This window comes from Hyaena hyaena, unplaced genomic scaffold (genome assembly GCF_003009895.1).
Source record: "Hyaena hyaena isolate Hyena2069 unplaced genomic scaffold, ASM300989v1 scaffold_81, whole genome shotgun sequence".
In the NCBI taxonomy this organism is placed as follows: Eukaryota; Metazoa; Chordata; class Mammalia; order Carnivora; family Hyaenidae; genus Hyaena; species Hyaena hyaena.
The window spans coordinates 630,166-651,096 of NW_024080714.1; the positions used below are offsets into that span (position 1 = coordinate 630,166).

Sequence of the window (20,931 nt, forward strand, 5' to 3'; positions counted from 1 at the left end):
GACAAGCTGTGAAAAATCGGGTAGGAGAAAAGGAGAAAGGTGCCGTTTACACATTTATCTGCTCGGCTCACACCTTCGGGAGAACATCACCAGCCAGTTAAACATTCAGGCCTGCAATAATTTTGTCTCCATCCTTTTGACAATTTCTTTCACGCCTCATTTGCTATGAAGAGTTAAAACATTTTAGTCAACCTTGAGAAAGCAGTTCGATTTTTTTCCACAGCAAAATGCATAACCTGTTCCAACTACCAAGCCACTGGTTAAAGTTCAAACTGCGGCACAGATAGAAATCAAGTACTCACCTTCAAACGTTTCAGAAGCGGGGGGGGGGGGGGGGCACTGCCCAGTGGTATTCGTTTTCAGTGGCTATGAAACAAAATCAAGTAAAACAGCCTTCCACATGCTCAGTTCCAAAGAGCATCAGCATCCTGCCTCCACTAAAAGTGGACCACGCAAGCCGCCCTCTCTGTTCCTACAATCCTCAGATGACACACAGAAAAGCCTGGACAGAACACTCCCAAACAGAGAAAAAAATTCTTACAACAGGGTGTTCCTGGGCTTTTCCATGCCATTTTTAGTCTGGGATCAGTACAACACACCTGTACTGCTGATAACAGACAATACTTTCAAGATCGAGATTCTGGCCTGTATCCAGCCACCTGAACTTCGGAGTAGCTCTCACGCGTTGAAGGCAGCACACAGGCATCCTACGTTTCAATCATGCTAAAAATTACAAGATGCGCCTGGAGTCTTGAGGGCAGCACTGCCCACTGAGGCTTTCTGTGACGCTGGGCACATTCCATTCTGTGCCCTACTTGTGCTTTTAAGCACTTAACATGTGGCTAGTATGCCACACAAGTGCAGATTTCATTTTATCTAATTGTAATTAATTTTAATGTAACGAGCCACAGGTGGCGAGTGGCTACCACACTGGACAAGGCAGTGGCAGAGGGTAATTTCAACGCTTTCTGCTGGAAGAACATCCTTCGGTCACGTTATGCATCAGGATGCAGAGTTTCCTCTTTAGGAAGGTGGAATGGTAATAAAAAGTAAACCGAAAGTAATGAAAAGATCCCCTTTACATTCTCATCCAAAGAGAAACACGTCTCGTTCAAATCTGCTTCGTAATTGGTGGGGCACAAGGGACACGTGTAACAGAGACGTGCACCCTGAGGAGAAGGGGGTCCCGGTGCGCACCGCACGGTCACATCTCCTAGGACAGACAGAAGGAGGAAAGGACTCTTCCTCTAGCTCACCTGCTGGCTGAGGGGTGTACACACACTGTGTGGCTTCTTGGAAGATGCTATTTTCCATGCTAATCAAACAATAACCCATCCATGGGAAGGGGATGTCTGTCATCACCAACTTTTCCAATGTCCTCACAGAATATCAAATGATGTGAACGTAAGCAAGCAAGAAAACAAAAATGTTAGTACGATGACAGTTCTCACAAAAGAAATCCAGAGCACTTCTCTATCTGCTCACACTGGGCACTGTGGAGAGGAAATACAGCGTAGTATCTGAGAAGGCAGTGGAGTCAGAACGCCTGGGCACACACGGTGCCTATGCCAACTTCCTAGATACGCCCCTCAGGCTTATCTAGGCTCTGCCTTCATTCATTCATTCATTCATTCATTCATCTGTAAAATGGGTATAATAACATTACTTCATAGGTAATGCCATATGGTTCTTAGCGCTGCTTGACACCTGGTAACTGTTCCATAAAGTATTTTATACTACTCAAAACTTATAATTACTCAAAACTCAAGGGGCGCCTGGGTGGCTCAGTCGGTTAAGCTTCTGACTTCGGCTCAGGTCATGATCTCACAGCTTGTGAGTTCAAGCCCCACATCAGGCTCTGTGCTGACAGCTCAGGGCCTGGAGCCTGTTTCAGATTCTATGTCTCCCTCTCTCTCTGCTCCTCTCTTGCTCGTGCTCTGTCTCTCTCTCTCTCTCTCTCTCTCTCTCTCTTGCTCGCTCTCAAAAATCAATAAACATTAAAAAAAAATTTTAACTTATTCAATTGAATAAGTTATTCAATTCAATTATTCAATTGAATTTGCCATTTCAATACAATGGCAAAACAAGTGATTTTCCTTTGAGGTACGCATAGCAAGTTGTAATTTAAGAATGGTTTCATGACACATGAAAAAATGCTCAACACCACTCATCATCAGGGAAATACAAAACAAAACCACCATGAGATACCACCTCACAGCTGTCAGAATGGCTAACATGAACAACTCAGGCAACAATAGATGTTGCTGAGGATGCGGGGAAAGAGGAACCCTTTTGCACTGCTGGTGGGAATGCAAACAGCCACTCTGGAAAACAAAATGGAGGTTCCCTAAAAAATTACAAATGTAACTACCCTATAACCCAGCAAATGCACTCCTAGGTATTTATCCAAAGGATACAGGAGTGCTGATTCAAAGGGGCACATGCACCCCAATGTTAATAGCAGCGCTACTGACAATAGGCAAAGTATGGAAAGAGCCAAAATGTCCATCACTGATGAATGGATAAAGACATGATATACATATACACACATACACACACGCGCGCGCACACACACACAAATGGAAGGATGGATGGATGGATTAGTACTTGGTGATCAAAAAAGAATGAAATCTTCCCATTTGCAACAACATGGATGGAACTAGAATGTATTATGCTAAGCGAAAAAGTCAGAGAAAGACAAATATGTGATTTCACTCATATGTGGAATTTAAGATACAAAACAGATGAACATAAGGGAACAGAAACAAAAATATAAAAAGATAGAGGGAGATAAAACCATAAAAGACTCTTAAGTACAGAGAACAAACTGAGGGTTGCTGGGGGGGTGTTCGATGGGGGAATGGGCTAATCGGGCAGGGGCATTAAGGTGGGCACTTGGTGGGATGAATACTGGGTGTTCTATGTAAGTGATGAATCACTAAATTCTATACCTGAAATCATTATTACACTATATGTTAACTGACTTGGATTTAAATTTTAAAAAATTAAAAATGAAAAAAATTTTAAAAAGAAAGAAGGGCTTCATACATACATGTCTAACAAGTTTAGCGCCAAAGAGTAACATCACACAGAGCAAACGGTTTAAGAACTTTGAGTGGCTAATCCTGAATACCAGCTCCCACACCCAAGTTTTCAGAGAGGATAATGAGAAAACGTGTAACAACAACTTTGACTCCTACTGACCACTGTCTTAGTCTAAGATTACAGGCACAGAAGTGGCAATAACCAAAGGTAATTCCCCAAATGCAATCATCTCTGGTCTAAGAAGTTTCTCCAGACTTTCACAGATATCGTTATGAGATCAGCTGACTCACTACTCCGTGTTTACAATCCAGTTTACCAAAGGTATCAAGCATACCCAAAATATACTGGCAGCCTAATATATTACAAAACTTATTTTCTGGAAAAGTTTGTAAACAAGCCTTATAAAAATGTGACTCCAGGGGCACCTGGGCGGCTCAGTCAGTTAAACATCTGACTTTGGCTCAGGTCACGATCTCACGGATCACGGGTTCGAGCCTCGCATCGGGCTCTGTGCTGACAGCTCAGAGCCTAGAGCCTTCTTGGATTCTGTGTGACTGTCTCTATCTCTTTGTCCCTCCCTCACTTGTGCTCTGACTCTCTCTGTCTCTCAAACAATAAATAAACATAAAAAAATATTTTTTAATGTGACTCCTTCTCCTGAGCCTACAAATCCAGCGTGTATCCTCTATCCTTAACAAAGCCAACTGGAGTTAATTTGACTCAGATTTGACTTCTGGGGCCGTCACTTATTGGCCTGGGTCATGGCAACTGCCCCCCTTCAGTTCTACATTTCCTTACAATCAATAAAATGGGGACAGGAAAACCTATCACGTACAGATGTTGCAAGGCGTAAATCAGACCTCATATAACATGCGTGGCCCCCTCAGTGATCACACACTGGGTCCCGCCGTGTGCCAGACACTGCACCAGGCCCCGGGGACACGAGACAGAAAGGCCCCCTCAGGTCCCCACCCAAGCAGAGCCCCACCCAATGGGGAAGAAAAGGGGCAAATGGAGGTTGGGGAGCACACAGCACAGCAAACCAAACACCCCACCCCCCCGCCTCCGAGCCTGGTTACATACAATTACAAGACAAAACCCCCACCCCTCCTCCTGCCATCTGGAAGCTTCTTTCTCACTTCCTATTCACGGCGCAGCCTGTTGCAGCTCACCTCCCTCCTGACCTTTCTCCCAAAGGTCTTCGGTGACTAAAGGACAAGATGTTGGCTCCTCCCCTTACCTGACCATCCCTGAGAGCCTGTCTCCCCCCCCCCACCCATGTGCGCCTTCCCTCCACAACCCTCCGTGCTCCACGGCTTCTGTGGAGCACCCCCGTGCTTCCCATCGCCTTCTCTGGCTCTTTGGCTGGCTCCCTTTCTGCTCCTTCAAGGTCAGTGCTCCCTAAAACTCCTCAGCACCCCTCTCTTCTCCGCACAGGTGCTCCCACGGGCAACCTCACGAGCCCCGTTCTCAAGCAGCACGCCACGCTGAGAGCCCACACTGATATACTGGCCGGGTCACCCTCCGGTACTCTCTGCCCAGGGGCAGGTCCAGTTAGCTCTTTGGAACACATCTCAAGCCCAACATGCCCCAAACCACGCCTGCTCACTCAACACACAGGATGATTCTAGAGTTAAGTGAACACCTTCAAAGCGTTACAATGCCATCTGAGTTCTCCCTGGGGAGTCAGATGGAGAGCTGTTTGTTGACACCACTTCTTCCTCAGCCTGGAGGAGACGAAGGTGGCGCTGGGCTGCCGTCTGCCATTTCAACCACTGCCAGTAAAAATGCTGCGTGTCATCGCTGTCCTCTGACACAAGAGGTGCACGCTGAGCATTTCGGAGACCACAAAAATAGAACCCTGATAGCTGTTCCTTTGCACACTGGCTTTTATTACGTATTCACAGATTGCCTCATTAATAAATAACCGGTTTTTGAAAGTGGTTAATTCTCTTGACCCTCCCTCCCTCCCCGAGCTGTCATCCATCCCTACCACAAAGGCTGCCACCCGCACGTGGACAGGTGCTTCTGCGATCCCCAGGATTAAACTCCACTGGACGGCAAGCCTTAGGAGCGGGGCCTGCGTTTTGCTCACTGCTGTGGCCCCAGCACCTAGAACACGACCTGTCACAGTCGGTGAACGGATCTGCATCTGACTAGACACCAAGGGCTATTTCTCAAATGAGTCAAGTATGTACATGAAGTAGCCCCAGCATCTGGCCATCGACTCAGACGTCTCCCTCAACCCCGGCTCCCCGTTCTGCTTTCCCAGGGTTTTTTAGGGTCTGGAAGATATCCCTCCAAATGCCCCCCAAATGGTTTTTCACTCACTGTTTTCCCTACCGGATGGGTGTCCAAGGCTCTCAAAGACAGCAAGGTGTGTAAAGCTTGCCCTGCTTGTCACCGGAGCCCCGGGAAGGTCACAAGGGACGTGCCGGCACGGCTGGTTTCCTCCCTGAGGTGGGCAGAACCTGCCCCATCCCCTGCGTCTGCTTCTACGTGCCCCCCACTTCTAACCTGCTGCCCACCGCTGCTCGGCCAACTCCCCCGACTCTCCACTTGGAACTGGTAACATGGCAAGGAAGGAAGTTACCCTGGACAACCAAATAACCATCATCTATGCCTGAAGAGGGACCGGATGGCTTTATCCTCCTCTGGCAGAGCCGGGTCCGTGAGCACTGTGACAGCTACTTTCTCAGGGCCGCGTCGGCGCTTTCAGAACGCTAGGATCGCACTGCTGGACGCATGACACGGCCCTACAGACGCGTCCCGAAAGCTCGAACACAGGCCGACACGTGTTGGGCTTTCTAGGCAAAAGACAGGTATCTCTTATCATAACAAATGAGATTTTAGAACGTGACTCAGGCACTGAAGATGCTCATTTCCCTTCATGAGCCTGAAGAGCCAAACAAAATGAAAAGTCCAGTCCGAGAGAAAAGGACACGCCAGGGACAAACAGCAATGGCCTAAAATAAAGGCTACCAGTTTGTTTTGGTTTCTTTCTTCCTGCGGGTTCTTAAAAACAGACTTTTGTTAAACTCATGTGCTTGAGAGGGCTTAGGGGTCGTCAGCCTTCACTCCAGAAACCATACAGGGGTGCCTGGGGGGCTCAGTCAGTTAAGCGTCTGACTTCAGCTCAGGTCATGATCTCACGGTTTGTGGGTTCGAGCCCCACATCGGGCTTGTGCTTACAGCTCAGAGCCTGGAGCCTGCTTTGGATTCTGTCGGTCTGTCTGTCTCTCTCTCTCTCTCTCTCTGCGCCTCCCCTGCTCATGCTCTGTCTCTCTCTCTCTCTCAAAAATAAATAAACATTAAAAAATTTAAAAAAAAGAAACTATACATCCATGATTATTCTAGTACTCACTACCATTCGTTACTACAAATAATGAAACAAAATCACATATTAGAAAATGGGAAACGAGAGACCGGACAGCCTTCATTTTATTCTAAGCTCACGCTAGCATTTGGAGGGATGTCATTCACAAATATTGTCACTCCCAAACTGAGGAGCAACTGGGAGGTGAGGAAGACACGAGCTGAAGGCCCAGGACGGAGCTGAGCAGCGCCAGGCCTGCCTCTCCCACGGCTCCTACCCGTCGGCAGAGGGCTGGTTCGACGGGATGTCACCTCCGCCGATCGTCCAAGACCAGCCCGTGGGCCAAATCCGTTTTCTTTAAAGCTGTGAGATTTCATTTTTTTGACAAGTTTCCAAAGAGACGGACAGCTGGGGACACACAGGGGACGCTTCCCGGTGTTACATCAGCCTATCAGACAAAATTCAGAAAAAAAACGCTACGAACCTCAGGACACATCCCACGACTCTCTGGCCTGGGCAGCCGAGAAGCTCGCCAGTGAGTAACAAAGGAAACGGGGACTCGACTGGGCCCATCGACTGAGCGCGTTTACTATCCTCCCAATATCACGGACTCTGGGCCCAGAATGGCCGTGTGGCAACAGCAAAGACAGAAATACTCAGGACTGCGTGGCGTGAAATGACTTCACCAAAGAACCGGGAGGCTTCTTCTGCCTTGGATTTGTTCTCGTAACCATGCATCAGCGTCTTGGTTATTTTAAGATCTGCCAATGGAGGGGAGAGGGTGGCTGGTCCTACAAATGTCACCACTCAGTAGTTCACTCAGGGCACATGATGAACATTAAATTTGTTTGTTGGTTTTTCACTCTAAAATCCGCTTTTCCAGCTGCCTGTATTCTCCCTTCTCTCCAATCGTCTGGCCGCTGCCTGTCACGTGCCCCCCACAGTCATCCCCATAGTCAGTCTCTCTTAATACATTGTTGAAGATAAACACGCCTAACTTGTGACCCTGGGGCGCTGTCCAGTCCATTCATCCATTCTCCCATCCAAAACCATCCTAGATGCTGGTCCATGCCTCCCCACCCCCAGAAACTTCAGTCACAGCCACGCGTAAATAACTCAGAACAGAACCTGTGCTCCTCTTTAAACATCAACAGACTATTATTTCATAGCCTCCCTTGATAACTCACAGCAAGGACCCAGATCTTAGGACAGAGTTTCCTCTGACAGGCGGATATAAATTAATGTCCAGTAACGCTATCAGAAAAGTCCAAGAGCCACCTTCATCCCCGTGGAGCACACAATCTTTCCTCTCTTTGTGTGGTAGGACTAAGGAGCCAAAACACATTCAAAGCTCAATTATAAGAATGTTAATTCTACAGGTCTTAACAACAATTTAAAAAGCCTATTTTAATTCTACCAACAAATATTCAATCAATAATGTCTGTGGGAAGAGAAGGGTGGGCGTCAGGACGTTGCACCACCTGAGAACACCCGAATCGCTGGAGGAAGAACTTAGAGACCCTGTCTGCCTCCCTGGGGGAATTCGGATCACAGCCAGGTTTCAGAACCACTCCTTTAGCGCAGAGAATACAGGCTGTAGCGCCGGACAGCCCTGGACACTGAACAAATTCCCTAATTCTACCAGTTTACTTGTTCATAAAATGGGGAGACTGCTTGCAAGACTGTTGAAAAGTCTACAATGAACATGTGCCACGTGCGTAGCGCACAGGAAAGTGCTCAGTAACAGGAGCTACTATCCTGCTATTGCTTTGCTGTATCACTGTCAGGCAGGACTCTTCTAAAACTTCTTCGCTGAACCTGCATTTCCTTATTTGGGAGGCCAAGGGCAGAGAACAGTGTGTTTGTAATAGTTTTACCAATCACACCTGCCTGGAAGGAGAGACCGATTTCCTGGGTCCCCACCTAACAGTCTCATACAGGCCACCATTTGCAGAGAAACAAGAAAACCCCTCAAGGTGTGGCTGCTGAGTCACCACCACCTTTTCGACGTGTCCTGTCTGCACCCGGGCACCTGCTCTCCTGAGAGGGCCACCCGGCACCTGTCCCCACGAACTCTGTTTCTCCTCTGTGCTCTCAGAGGTGCCCCCCCGCCCCCCCCACCACCACCACCACCGACCCCAGGTAGGCATTCATCTCACTGGGTGGGCGTCCCTGCTGCTCCACCTTCACAGCTGCACGGAAACAAGCTGGGAAGACCCTGCCATCTGTGGACTGTCGCTCTCGTGTCTGCGTGTTGACGGAAGTCCACGGAAGGCCCCATGCTCTGCGTGAGCACACCGGATACTTTTCCCAGTTTGTCTGCATAGTCCTCGTATGGGAAGACACCGGTCTTCTTCAAGTCAGGGGATGACTGTGTGCTCCTCTTAGTCTACTGCATCCGTTCAGAACATTCCCCACACAGACGTCCTTTCTCGCACCCCACAGGACGCGCCGGGTATCAATGCCGCCTCCCACAGAGCCGGCAACGGAGCCTCCGACCCGTAATATTTCACAAGCCCTAATGGACACGGGAGAGGCTCGGCTCTAAGCCACACAAAAGCACTCATAAATTTCAGACTGCCCTAATCATCCCCTCCTTTGGCTAAGAAACCAGTTGGAGTACCACTTCAGACCCATTCGTCTTATAATGAGAACTTCCCATCACAACACTCTGTCATATCAACCTAATCAAGTGTCATGACTATTACTTATACTGAATTTCACTTTAATTTCAAGTATGTGTACTGACAAAGCAAAGGTGAACGTTCTTTAAAACTGGTTGTCTAATAAAAATACAAAAATCCATTAGTTATTTTTGTTCGTTAATTACTTTTATGAATCATCACAAAACTCAGTAAGAACTCTCACGTGAGTAAAACTATCTCCGAGGATCAACTCATTTCACAATGTTAGCACGTAAAGACAAAGAGGCCTGCCGACTCTTCAAGGTACAGGTGACACATTCATCTCTCCAACTTTCTAATGACTTCCACTTTTGAAAGACTCGCCCAGCTTCAACGTAGTTAAGCCCACGCTTGCCCACAATATTAGTATTATTTAACTCTCAAGTAGTGTCCGGAAATTTCTACAAATCCGAAAAAGGTTTCAAACGCATAGGTTCGAAAGCAGGAGAAAAAGTAGCGTCAAAACTAATTAGAAAGGCCCATCATGACAATCCCCTGTTTTAAAAGGCCATTGTTCCAAAGTGCCTACATTTATCTATCTCTCTCTGTATCTGTTGCTTTTCAGATCCTTCGCATCAGCACATTATCTCTATTCCGTGGGTATTTCCATCCTCGACAAGGTAGAAGGCTGGCCTCCCTCCCTGTTTTATCTGTCCGAGTTCCATTTGAATCCAATTTCCTTGCATTACCTCTGCCCAGGTCGGGGATGAATGGCTGTCAAATTCCCAGGGGAATAAAAAGAAAAACACTTTCTTCCTGAGGCTGCAAGTTTCAATTCACAGAGCACATGGCTAATCTACATATGTGAAGGTCACGGCACTTCAGTCAAAGAGGTTAAGAATGGAACAGCTCACGTAAGGGGTTGTCTTAAACATCTTGGCATGATGCCCAACAAGTAAGATTGTTGAAAAGCCATAGATAGCTTCTGGCAGCGGTAAGGGGAAAAATATTTTGATCATGTGATGCCGTACACACTACCTAGTTTATTTCGGGTGTGAAACTCTGCAAGTCCCTAAAAAAATACCGCCTATGCAAATCGAATCCAGATTTCAGCCTCACCAGTTTCGCCATGCTAGCACACCTTCCTCTTCATAAAATACATTTATATGAAGTTTCTAGATGCACCAAGAATAAAACTTCCCCATATTAACCACCAGTTGGCTCAAATATCTTAAGAGCTGATTACAGCTTCTTTACATTAGTTTTTCAAAGAACCATAAAACACCAGGAAAGGGTAGTTAGACTAAAAAAGCACATTCCTTTAAGTTACCCGAATATAACGGTCTTAAATAAAATTCGTCTTCTCCCTCCACTCTTCTCTCCCTCCTCATTAATAATACAGCAATACAGCAAACTACAGGAACTTAATGCACAATAAAAGACAAAACACAAAATTGCTTTTCACGTCCTATCCTCGCTAATTAATTGCTGAATAAAAGTAACACATTACTGTTTTAAAGTGTTCATACTTCTGACAAATGTCTCAATGGAGGAGGAAAAACAAAGTCTTGCCACACATAATAGACACCAGGGGAGACACCAAGGGGAGAAACCAAGACCTTCACAAGACACGCCTCTGCCTGCAGTAGCACTGCACCTTCCGGAGTGTTCTCTCTACTCGGCCAAATGAAACTGAAAGGGACCTGGCACCACTAGCCGGGAAAAGGGAAGCCTTTCAAACCCAGCAAACTCATAACAAACGGGACTATAACTTTTTAAACTTTTCAACAGTTAACAATAATAAACTATTTCTTTAACACATGGAGAAAATTAATTAAAAGCAAAAGATCCATCTCACCGATCCGCAAGCTGTCTGCCTACCACCAATCCCCTTAAATTCAAAATGCAGATTGCTTAGGAGGCCTGAGTTATTCAATCCATAGTTCTAATTAAGTGGGATAGTAAGTAAAATACAAATATTCTACAAACTGCCTTCTTTATTTTAATCACCAGTATTCACTTCATAATCTAAGGGTATTCTTCCACGCTAAGCAACGAACACCTCGACATTTAACAATTTTTGAATAGTCCCTGCATATCTTTTCATCTGGTACAGTGCTCCGACACCAAGGTCACTAAATATTTGTTGATGATGGTGAAATTAAATGCTCCAATTATCGATCTTCTGAATTTATTTTTCCTTACCAGTTAAAAAAAAAAAATAGGGCTGTAAGAAAAGACTGGAAAACTACAGCAGACATTTTAGAAATACGATCAACTGCCCCAGAGCTCACTTTTCCCAAACACATGGCAAGGGACAGACACATCAGGCAATAAAAAACAAAACTGTCTGGATTAGAAATAAACTTCAAATGCTAACATACTTGTTCCGAGAGGAAAAACTAACAGGCTGTTAAATTAACTTGTCAAATTAACGAACGCAGAACCGCATCTAACCCATTTTAATTCCTTATCCATGAGAAATGACAATCCTTTGTTACTTTTTGAAAGCATCCCTTTCCTTGTCAGGCAGAGTACCAGTGCTTTATCAAGCATACTTCTCACAACAATTCCATGGGTTAAGTCTTCCTTCCCATCTCCTCAGACAGGAGGGAACTTCAAACATCAGGAAGTAAAGTAGCTAGCCCAAGGTCACACAGGTGGTCAATGTCCAACCTTCCAGGTTCTCTAATCTGCACCCCTTTGGCTCTTGCCCTTGCCCCTCCCTGCTTCCATTCCCAAGCCTCTTCACTTGTATAACTTCTGCTTATTGACCACGTCTCAGCTTATTAGACCTTATTTAGCGCACAGCCTGCTTACTCCTACCCGACCCCAATCTAGTCTGTCAGATGTGACACTAACATTAAGACTTCTCTCACTGAGCCATTTACCCTGTATTGTGTCGCATGTTTACTTGCCCTCAGGCTCTGTCCTCAGTTTACCAAGCTCCACACCCTCATCACCGAGGGACCCATCATGCATCCAGTGCGGTACCAGGCACACACACCAGGTCCCCACAAACATCTGCCCTGGCTCTTGCTACGAGGGCACAAACCGATAGTCCCAAAGCCCTGACACACAGGAGACTGTTCAATACGGGGAAGGTAAATGAACTGAATTTTAAGTCCTTCATGCTAATGACACTATAAAGTCCTCTCTTTAGCTGAAAATTTACCGTATGATACCCAAAACAAAAATCCGAATGAAGATCACTTTCCCATCAATGTCACAGCACCTAAGAACAAATTCCAAGTATACTGACCTTCCACATAAAATCGTGAAGCAGTAACTGAACAGATTTTCTTGAGACTGAGGTTAGAAATGTATAATATACTCATCAGGAAATGTTCAGTTTGGATACATTATCAACTATTCTTCAAATAGTTCTTACATGATGCACTTTGAGGGATATAGTCTTTCTGCACAGAACTGCAGAAGAATAATGTAGCCATTCATTTTAATTTCCACTTTGTAAAACACCAGGAGTCTATGATAATTCACCAGGGAAAATTACGGATCATATGTTATATTTACTCTTTGTATCTTAAGTACCAAGTGGTGCTCAGTAAGTATTTGTTCATAATAGAATTAAAGTTTGTCCCTGATACTTTTATAAATCTCAGCATTAAAAAAGAAAAAAAAAGACTGAAAGAAACCATTCCTCTCTACATATTCGAGGCAGGCCCCGTGGCATTCTCAGATTTGACATTCCCTGCTTTGACTATTTGAGAGCAATATTACCCTCCATGATATGTAGAGTAAATGACAATCTTACTAAGGACCAAATGTGAACCACATAGTCAGTAAAGCTGAAACAGATATAGAAGTAAGTTACTTAGGCATGCATGAATCAGAGACCAGAGTCCACCATTCAGAATTGCAAAAAAAAAAGCCTAGTTTTAATTTTTTGAAACTTTGTTCCTTTGCCAAAAGCACTTTCCCTACAAAGCGAGTCAATTTCGTAGATCATGAAAGTGGAAAGATCTAAGACGTATTAAGAAAGGAGTAACTTTCAGAATCTACTAATTAATATTAATGATGTAACACCGTGAGGCAACAACTTAGACCCAATGACGCCAATCCATCATGGGCTCTCCTGATCAATGAAAACCAATTCATGAGATTGTTTACAGGAGTCCCAATCAGTACAAAACTACATTTTGTGAGGGAAATTGCAGTGGTATTCACAAAATCTGTATATTTGCATAGGCCTCAGTTTATATTCACTGAACATGTTTGGGACCCAGTATAGTTTAGTAAGATGCTCGGTGGTGCATAGCTGATTAGGCACCATAATTTTCCTTAATTCAGAGCAGCACAGAATTCTGCAGCTGGGAGGGACTGGGGTCACCTAACTGACAGAGGCGGAGCTTATCTGCGACCACACCCCGAACTGCATCAAGGGCCAGGCAGAGAACAAGACCTGGGGGTTCACTGCACAGTGGGAAGGAAAGCAGGTGGGAAAAGAAGAGATACGACATAACAATGCCACAGGATTTACAGAGATGACCTCAGCGATGGCCCCGCCCAGCAGGCAGCATTCCAGATCAGGAAACTGAGCCTCTGTCCTATCTCAGAGAAAATGGGCACTCAAGCCTCCAAATGAATCAAAGTCTGACCAACTCTAAGCCCATGATCTTTCCATTACATCAGGATGCCTCGTAATATATTCGCATTCTCTCATAAATCCTCATAATGACAGAAATAAACTAATATACAACAAACATACCAGTTCCCTTAGAGATATGTCTGCTTCTTCAGACAGATTCCTGCTCAGCAGTAGCAATGTTTTACGTTTCTATTTCCAAGGTCATTTATAATTCATTGGGTAAAGTGAATTTATTATAAAAAAAAAAAATGAACTGAAAGTTGAAAATTTAAAGGATATTACAATGGGGTTACAGCCTGATACATATAAATATGTGGTCATGGAATCTTAAAATTTGCTTAAGTTTTCATAAATTAAATGCCAAATTCTAGACAAATTTTAAAATTACCAGTCATTTCAAAATAAGGTTATGAAGTATGGTGAGTGGTTTAACTTCTGAGATGTTCATCACAAAAAGAAACAGGAGATACTAAGAATTCTGGAACAGGCTCCACTAATCATCAATGCCTCGCTTTCTGAAAGGTTTATTTCAGGACCCAGAAGCAGTAGCTGAATTTACTCCTCAGCCAGCATACATTATCTAAACAGTTACCAAAAATACTCCAGCAATCCAAGTATCTTCCTAAATCTGAGCAGACTGTTTTAACTTTTTTCCAAGAGCCTATGTAATGTAGAAAACTGAGAAAAAGAAAAAGGACCATTCTATATAAATTTCAAAGTGATTATATTTTCCTTCTTTTATTTATTATTCTTTGTAGCGGGAGCTTCATTTTGTTCTGGCACAAAACCAGTAATTGATTGGTAGAAATGGAAAAGAGTCACTAGCTCACATCAACTACATCACAACAATCTACAATTATTTGTTTTGCCAAAATCCACTCCTCCACCCCCCAAAAAAAAAAAAAAAAAAAAAGCTGGCCAAGAGACTGCTGACCCACGTGGTTGCTACATGCACTTTTTTTAAATCAGCCAGTTCTAAGTCAACGATGCCCAAAATGCCATGCCCAGGTTCAGTGGGGGCAGGCTTTGGCACTAAACCCCAGACCCCAGCTACTGTCCGGCACTGGGCTGATTAAGAAAATGGGTGCTTCATAAATATTTGCCAAGTGATCATCTGGAGTAGATACTTGTCCATCACACACCTCATAGCATGCACAAATGCTAAATGTTTACACCTTAAGAAATCACTGTTGCTTCCAAGTACACACTCTTAAATCACAGTTCACTCCCTGTGTCCCCTGTGAAATCTATTGTTAATATACACAACTGATCGTCTAAAGATGGGAATACACCAGGGCGCCTGGGTGGCTCAGTCAGTTAAGCATCCGACTTCAGCTCAGGTCATGATCTCACAGTTCGTGGGTTCAAGCCCCGTGTCGGGCTCTGTGCTGACAGCTAGCTCAGAGCCTGGAGCCTGTCTTCAGATTCTGTGTCTCCCTCTCTCTCTGACCCTATCCTGCTCATGCTATATCTATCTCTCTCTCTCTCAAAAATAAATAAAAACATTTAAAAATTAAAAAAAAAAGATGGGACTAAGTATCAGCATCAATAGCAGCTAAACTACAATTCCAAATTTTATACACAAAAAGAAGCCTATTCTTAAGACTAACCAGGATCCAAGAAGCATCCCTCTGCAGCTGCCTCTAAATTTAATTAAAAGACCAATCATCTTAATTTAGGAATTTTTCCACATACAAAGAATTTCTGCAGCTTTACAAAGGACTGCAAATTAAAAACATAAGGGGGGGAACCACAAACTTGGGGCACAGAGCACTACAGAGCACTAAGAAAAAAGAGCCAGCATCACATGGACTGGCTGTTTGCTCAGGCTGGGAGGGGGGAGGTACAGGAGGCTGGAGGCTGGGATGGCCCAAAACCTAAAACACAACTGGAAAAAGAATTATCATTGTAAATGACTTTCACTAATTGTAGAAGGATATAACGAGTAATTTTAAAAAGCTAAACATGCAAAAGATGAGAGAAGTAAAGGGAGAAATGATCATGCCAACAGTTCATTTCCACATCCTATTATCTAACCGAGTACCAGGCTTCTCTCAACAAAGTACCCCAAACCTCTAAACAGAGAGGCTTCAAAAAGCTGCTTTTAAACTTTTTAATGACCTGACAATGAAACAACAAACCCGTACAGAACACATTTCCCAACAGACAACACCTGGGAACATCACCCCCCAAGTTACAGCTGGCAGTAGTGAAACACACACACACACACACACACACACACACACACACACACACGGAGCACTGCTAGGGAACATGTGAGGAAGGATTTACTAATAAACTATGGAGCAGCAAGATTGATGGCTATGAAAAGATTATTTGGCTTATAATAGACATTATAACTAACAATTTGAAAGTCTGACATAAAGAAAGGGAAGGAAAAAATGTATTTTTTTTATTTCAGTTTGGGAAGATGAAAAGTTCTGGAAATAGGGTGGAGGTCCACAACAATGTGAGTGGGCTTAGTGTCATGAACTGCACACCTAAAAAGGAGTAAACTGGTAAAATTTAGGTTAGGTATCATTTTACCGCAATAAAAAGATACATAGACACAATTTTTTTTAGCAACCCAGAGTTTTCGAAGTGTGGGCCAGGATTTTCTTCCGGATTTCATCAAATATGGCTTCCCTTCCAGAGTCACCTAATAAGTAACGACTTGTCTGAGTCTCAAGTGTCATCTTTCATCAAGGCCCACAAGAGACCCTGGGAAGTGCATCCTACAAAACATGGGGAGCAGAAGCTAAATCTAGTTCAATTCAAAAGGACCCCGTTGCTATGACAGATCTATTCCAGATTCTACTGCCACCTACCTAAAATAAGAGTGTCTATTGGTGAACCAAATATGCTTAAGATTTTAGAGCTCTGGTCTCTTTCCTACCAATAAGAAGTATCATTCAAGAAACGAATTAATCTCATCATCAGTTCACCTGTCAAACTCAGTAGCCTTCTAGTATTCTTGGCACTGATCCATTCAGAAGTGGGTTTTTGAAAACTGTCTCTTGGATCCTTTTCAAATAAGTAAATCTAAGGAAATAGTTTTCTTAAAATTACTCCAAGTTAAAACCTTTGAAAATAGAACATGTTTGCTGAAAACTTACTGTGGAAACACATATTTTACTTTGATCAATTCATTCGGTCACTCAATTAGAGTGAACTGTTCAGTTAAAACTACAGTATGCCTGTATCAACAACTTCATTCATTTCAACGTTAGCGTAAGGCAAAAGAAGCGGACACTTAACGACACCGGGGTACCAATACCTCTATCACTTTCTTTTCAGCAAAATTCTCAGAGGAAAAGTCACGAAAGCATACCAAGTTTTTAGATCAAAGTTAATTCATTCAACCACCCAATTAAGCCAAAAAGAGCCACTTAATCTTGTATACATAGCCTCCAAACTGTAAAAGCAATATTGTATGATAGTTGTACATCTATGATATATACACATCCTCAGTGGATAAGCAGTTGTGCCTGGTACTTCTTCACACACACACACACACACACACGGAGAAGTAAAATAGGGAACCCCAGCCTCTGGCACACATACACAGCAAGTATGCTCCTTCACATATCCAAAGAGAATCAGCACAAATATCCTGAAGAGAGGGCACCTCAGGAAAACCCTGTGACCAAGTATCCAATTCTAAAAAGGCCTAGGACGTGGAAGTGGCCTGTAAGCATAAACAGCATTATAAAATATCATAAAAATTTTGTAACATCCATTTTGCAAATCTAATTATTGCAAAAAAAAATTAAAGGAACTTGAGTTTTATTAACATTCCTTTGGAGCCTCCATAAATCTGTTGTTTTATGTGATACACACAGTTCTTCCAAATGTAAATATATAAGCCTCAAATTTACAAAACTACACACAGGCCAAAATGAAAGTGACACAAGAGAGTTATTAGTTCCTTTTCCTCAGTGATGGATCAAAGTACACAGACCCATTAACTGAGCAGTGTCAGGGTGGTGTAGTGAGAAAAACCGCTAAATTTAGGACACTGGGCAAAAAGCTAATACAGTCCCCAATGCAATATGTCTAAAATTTGCATGTCGAAACCAGTCTTCAAAATAAGTAGCGAAATTTCAGAGACACCCCCCCCCCCAACAAATTTTAAATCAAACCACTCCCCATCCTAGGAGAGAACAGGGTTAAATACATGAAATGATCATCTTTTCAGTCTGCCTGTCATATTGGTATTTATTCTATGGAAATAAGTAAGTCCCTATTACATGAAAAGCCAGGTTTTTTTTTTTTTAGACGTACTCTGCCCTAAATTATAAAGTAACAAAGCCCATTAATAAGAAATAAAACTGAAAACTCAACCCCATTCTCTTACACCTGTTTTCTTTAAAACATGTGTCTAATAAAACTACCAAATGAATTTATGAGTCTTCCTCTACACTGCCTTACATTTTCAAAATTGGTCTTCAAATCAGAATTAATACTATTTTTATACCAGCGTGAAGATGTTATTCTCTCGATTCTAATGAAAGAACATGATATTTAGAGGGAAGGTACATTAGTTTAAGTGTCTAAGGGTGACGTGGATTATTTCCATCTCCACAACACACTTGTGATACTTCTGACACAATACGATGCCGGGAAAAACGGAACAGGTAGAAACAGCCCTGCCAAAGATTCATTCCTAAATACAGATAAAAAGCACAACCAAAGTCAAAAGGGGAGTTAAGGTTTCTCACTCTAGAGCCCAGGTAAGAATATGATGCTCCTTAGAACACACTTATCAGTGTTAGGTTAATATAGACATAAATTTAAGTGATAGCTGCCTTAAATAGTAGTTATCATTAAAATAAAATGGTCACAAGTAAGTACACAGAAATCAGGATATCCAAAGAAAACAATTTTAAGTCATGTATCATTTCCTCCTAGGAAAACAGAAAATTAAATATTTTTGATATATTTTCTTTGTTTGTTTGTTTGTTTGAAATGCGAGGCCTTTCCTATGAACCACAGCTGCTAATTCCATATTCTCTGACGACACAGCAGCCAGCCAGCCATATCTCAGCAAATATATCAATTCAGGGCACAAAAATTTCTTTACAAGATTTAAAACACAGATAGGGTAAAATATCATTGGGAGGGGAAGTGGGGAATGATGTTATGCTATAATGTATCTTATACAAATTTTAAGGTAATGAGGAACCAGTCTGTAACTTCCTGCTTTGTAAGCTAGCCAGTCACTTATTTGAATGATAAATAAGACTCTTTTTATTACGTTGTATTATATTCTGTAAAACTAAAGTTAAAACAGCATTAATGGAATTTGGCACCAATGTGGACATTATAAAATACTACTCACAGGAGGAGACCTCAGTGCTCCTTTTGACAACTGCTCTATCGAAATACTTTATCTCACAAAAATCCCCAGTAACAAACTGTATCATAAAATGGCTTATTTCACTTTTTAAAAAGACCTTCCCAATACAATATACAGATATGTTTTGTTCCCAATTACAAAAACATTTGCTACCCAACGTAAACCATTCCTAAAATCAAAAATGAAACTAAATGTGCTAAAGCCACAAGAAAATTTCATCATTTAACAACGTGATTTAACAGTACTTTATGGCCTATAGTTACATGGAGATTCAATATTTTGGGCAAATAACTATTCCTTAATATAACAATCACCAACAAACACTAAATAAATACAAGCCTCCCGAAAAAAAAAATATATAAAAAAAAGACACATTCCACGCTTTCACGGCAAAGTACCTATAAGAAATCTGTGAATCTAGGTCATATGCCCAGCAGTTTTCTTCTCCCTCAAAAATAAAAAAGCTATTCCCAAGGGTCATGCCGAGGACATAATGCATTCAGTCTCATTCCAAGAAAACAAAATACTTAAAATGATTGGTACCATTAAGAAATAGTACTTTAAAGTAACAAGGACCTACATCTGCCTCTATCATCCTTCCGTTCTAGTTTACAAAGATGTGAATTTTAAACTATCCCTTTAAAAGCAAGCTGACAAAGCAAAATCTTATTAAAATTAATTACATGGGTTTAGTTACACGAGGCTCCTCTGTGTTGTCACTTGTGCACGTCAAAAATAAAAACTGATACCACAAATTTTCTATCAAGGGTAGGAAAATACATTCTCATTAAAAGTTAAACTCCAGTAACTAAAGACTTGAAAGTAGTGGACGCTAATGATCTCAGCCAGAGATTCACAGGATTATCTGTTAAATTCATTCCTGTGTTCATTCTGACAATTCTCTCCTCTAAGATATATTATTAAAATACACCTTCCTAAAATAAATAAGCTAAGTAGATTACAACCACTGTTATTCCTTCCTAACAAGTCAGGATTTTAAAAACTTTCGCAGCATTTAAGATGTGTACAAAAGAAAGATTATTTGGAAGAAACACACCCAGAACAGCTTGCATGTGATAGTTTCCCTAATACATGTGCAAGCACTTCAAATAAGGCTCACATCACCAAACCTAACAAAATAATCACGAAGAAAATACTGAAATAATTGTTAGTATTTCACAAGACTATCCATTTTCCCCTTTGATTTCCTGTGTACAAAATTATAGTTTCCTCACTTTATGCTTATGTTAATTCAACTGAAACTCCTATGCACAAACCTTTTTAAATGATCAGAACTGTAACTTAAATGACTAGAAATACAGCTTTAATCTTCTTATAAAGCTAATTAAATATCCTTGAAAGATACCGTTGCATATCAAAATCTTGAAATTTTAATGTTATCATTTTTAGTTTCACATTAAACTACGTGTGCTGACAATTCACGTTTTTTCCCACAGTTTAACCTGTAAAGGGCACATCAAGAAACACTTCACAGATCCCAAAACTGCTAAATCTTTGGCTTCATTACATTTCAACTGCCACGTCTTCATACTACAATTAAAGTCCATGCTATAGGCAGTGTCCGCATTAAGAATGTCAAAGAAGATCTGATTTTCGTTAAATGCCCAATACTGGACACCAGCATAATGTTTTGGGGGATTTAATCCTCTTATTAATAACCGCGATTCATAATAACTTAAGCTTTAAATAATATTCAACCTTACATCTGCTTGTAATAGAGCTCAGTTATTATTTGTGGCAAGAATTTTTGTGACTGTACTGCTCAGCACTTCTATTTACATCAGCAGTGCTAAATGCCCAATGGTGAGAGGGGAGCCAATCAGATGGCAGATTAGATGTCAACTCAGAGGCAGCTGTCTGGAGACTATTACAGCCAGTTTACCTCCACAATTCAAATTCCAAACCTTGCAAAGGAGATCAAGTCAGTCTTTAGGCTCAGCCTACGAGCAGGGAGCAG

At 42.4% G+C, this 20,931-nt stretch overlaps 1 protein-coding gene across 7 annotated transcripts in view; it reads right to left on the minus strand.

The window, feature by feature from the left end:
- ARID1B (AT-rich interaction domain 1B) overlaps positions 1 to 20,931 on the minus strand; it is a 443,851-nt gene that overhangs the window by 420,149 nt on the left and 2,771 nt on the right. The window lies entirely within an intron of this gene.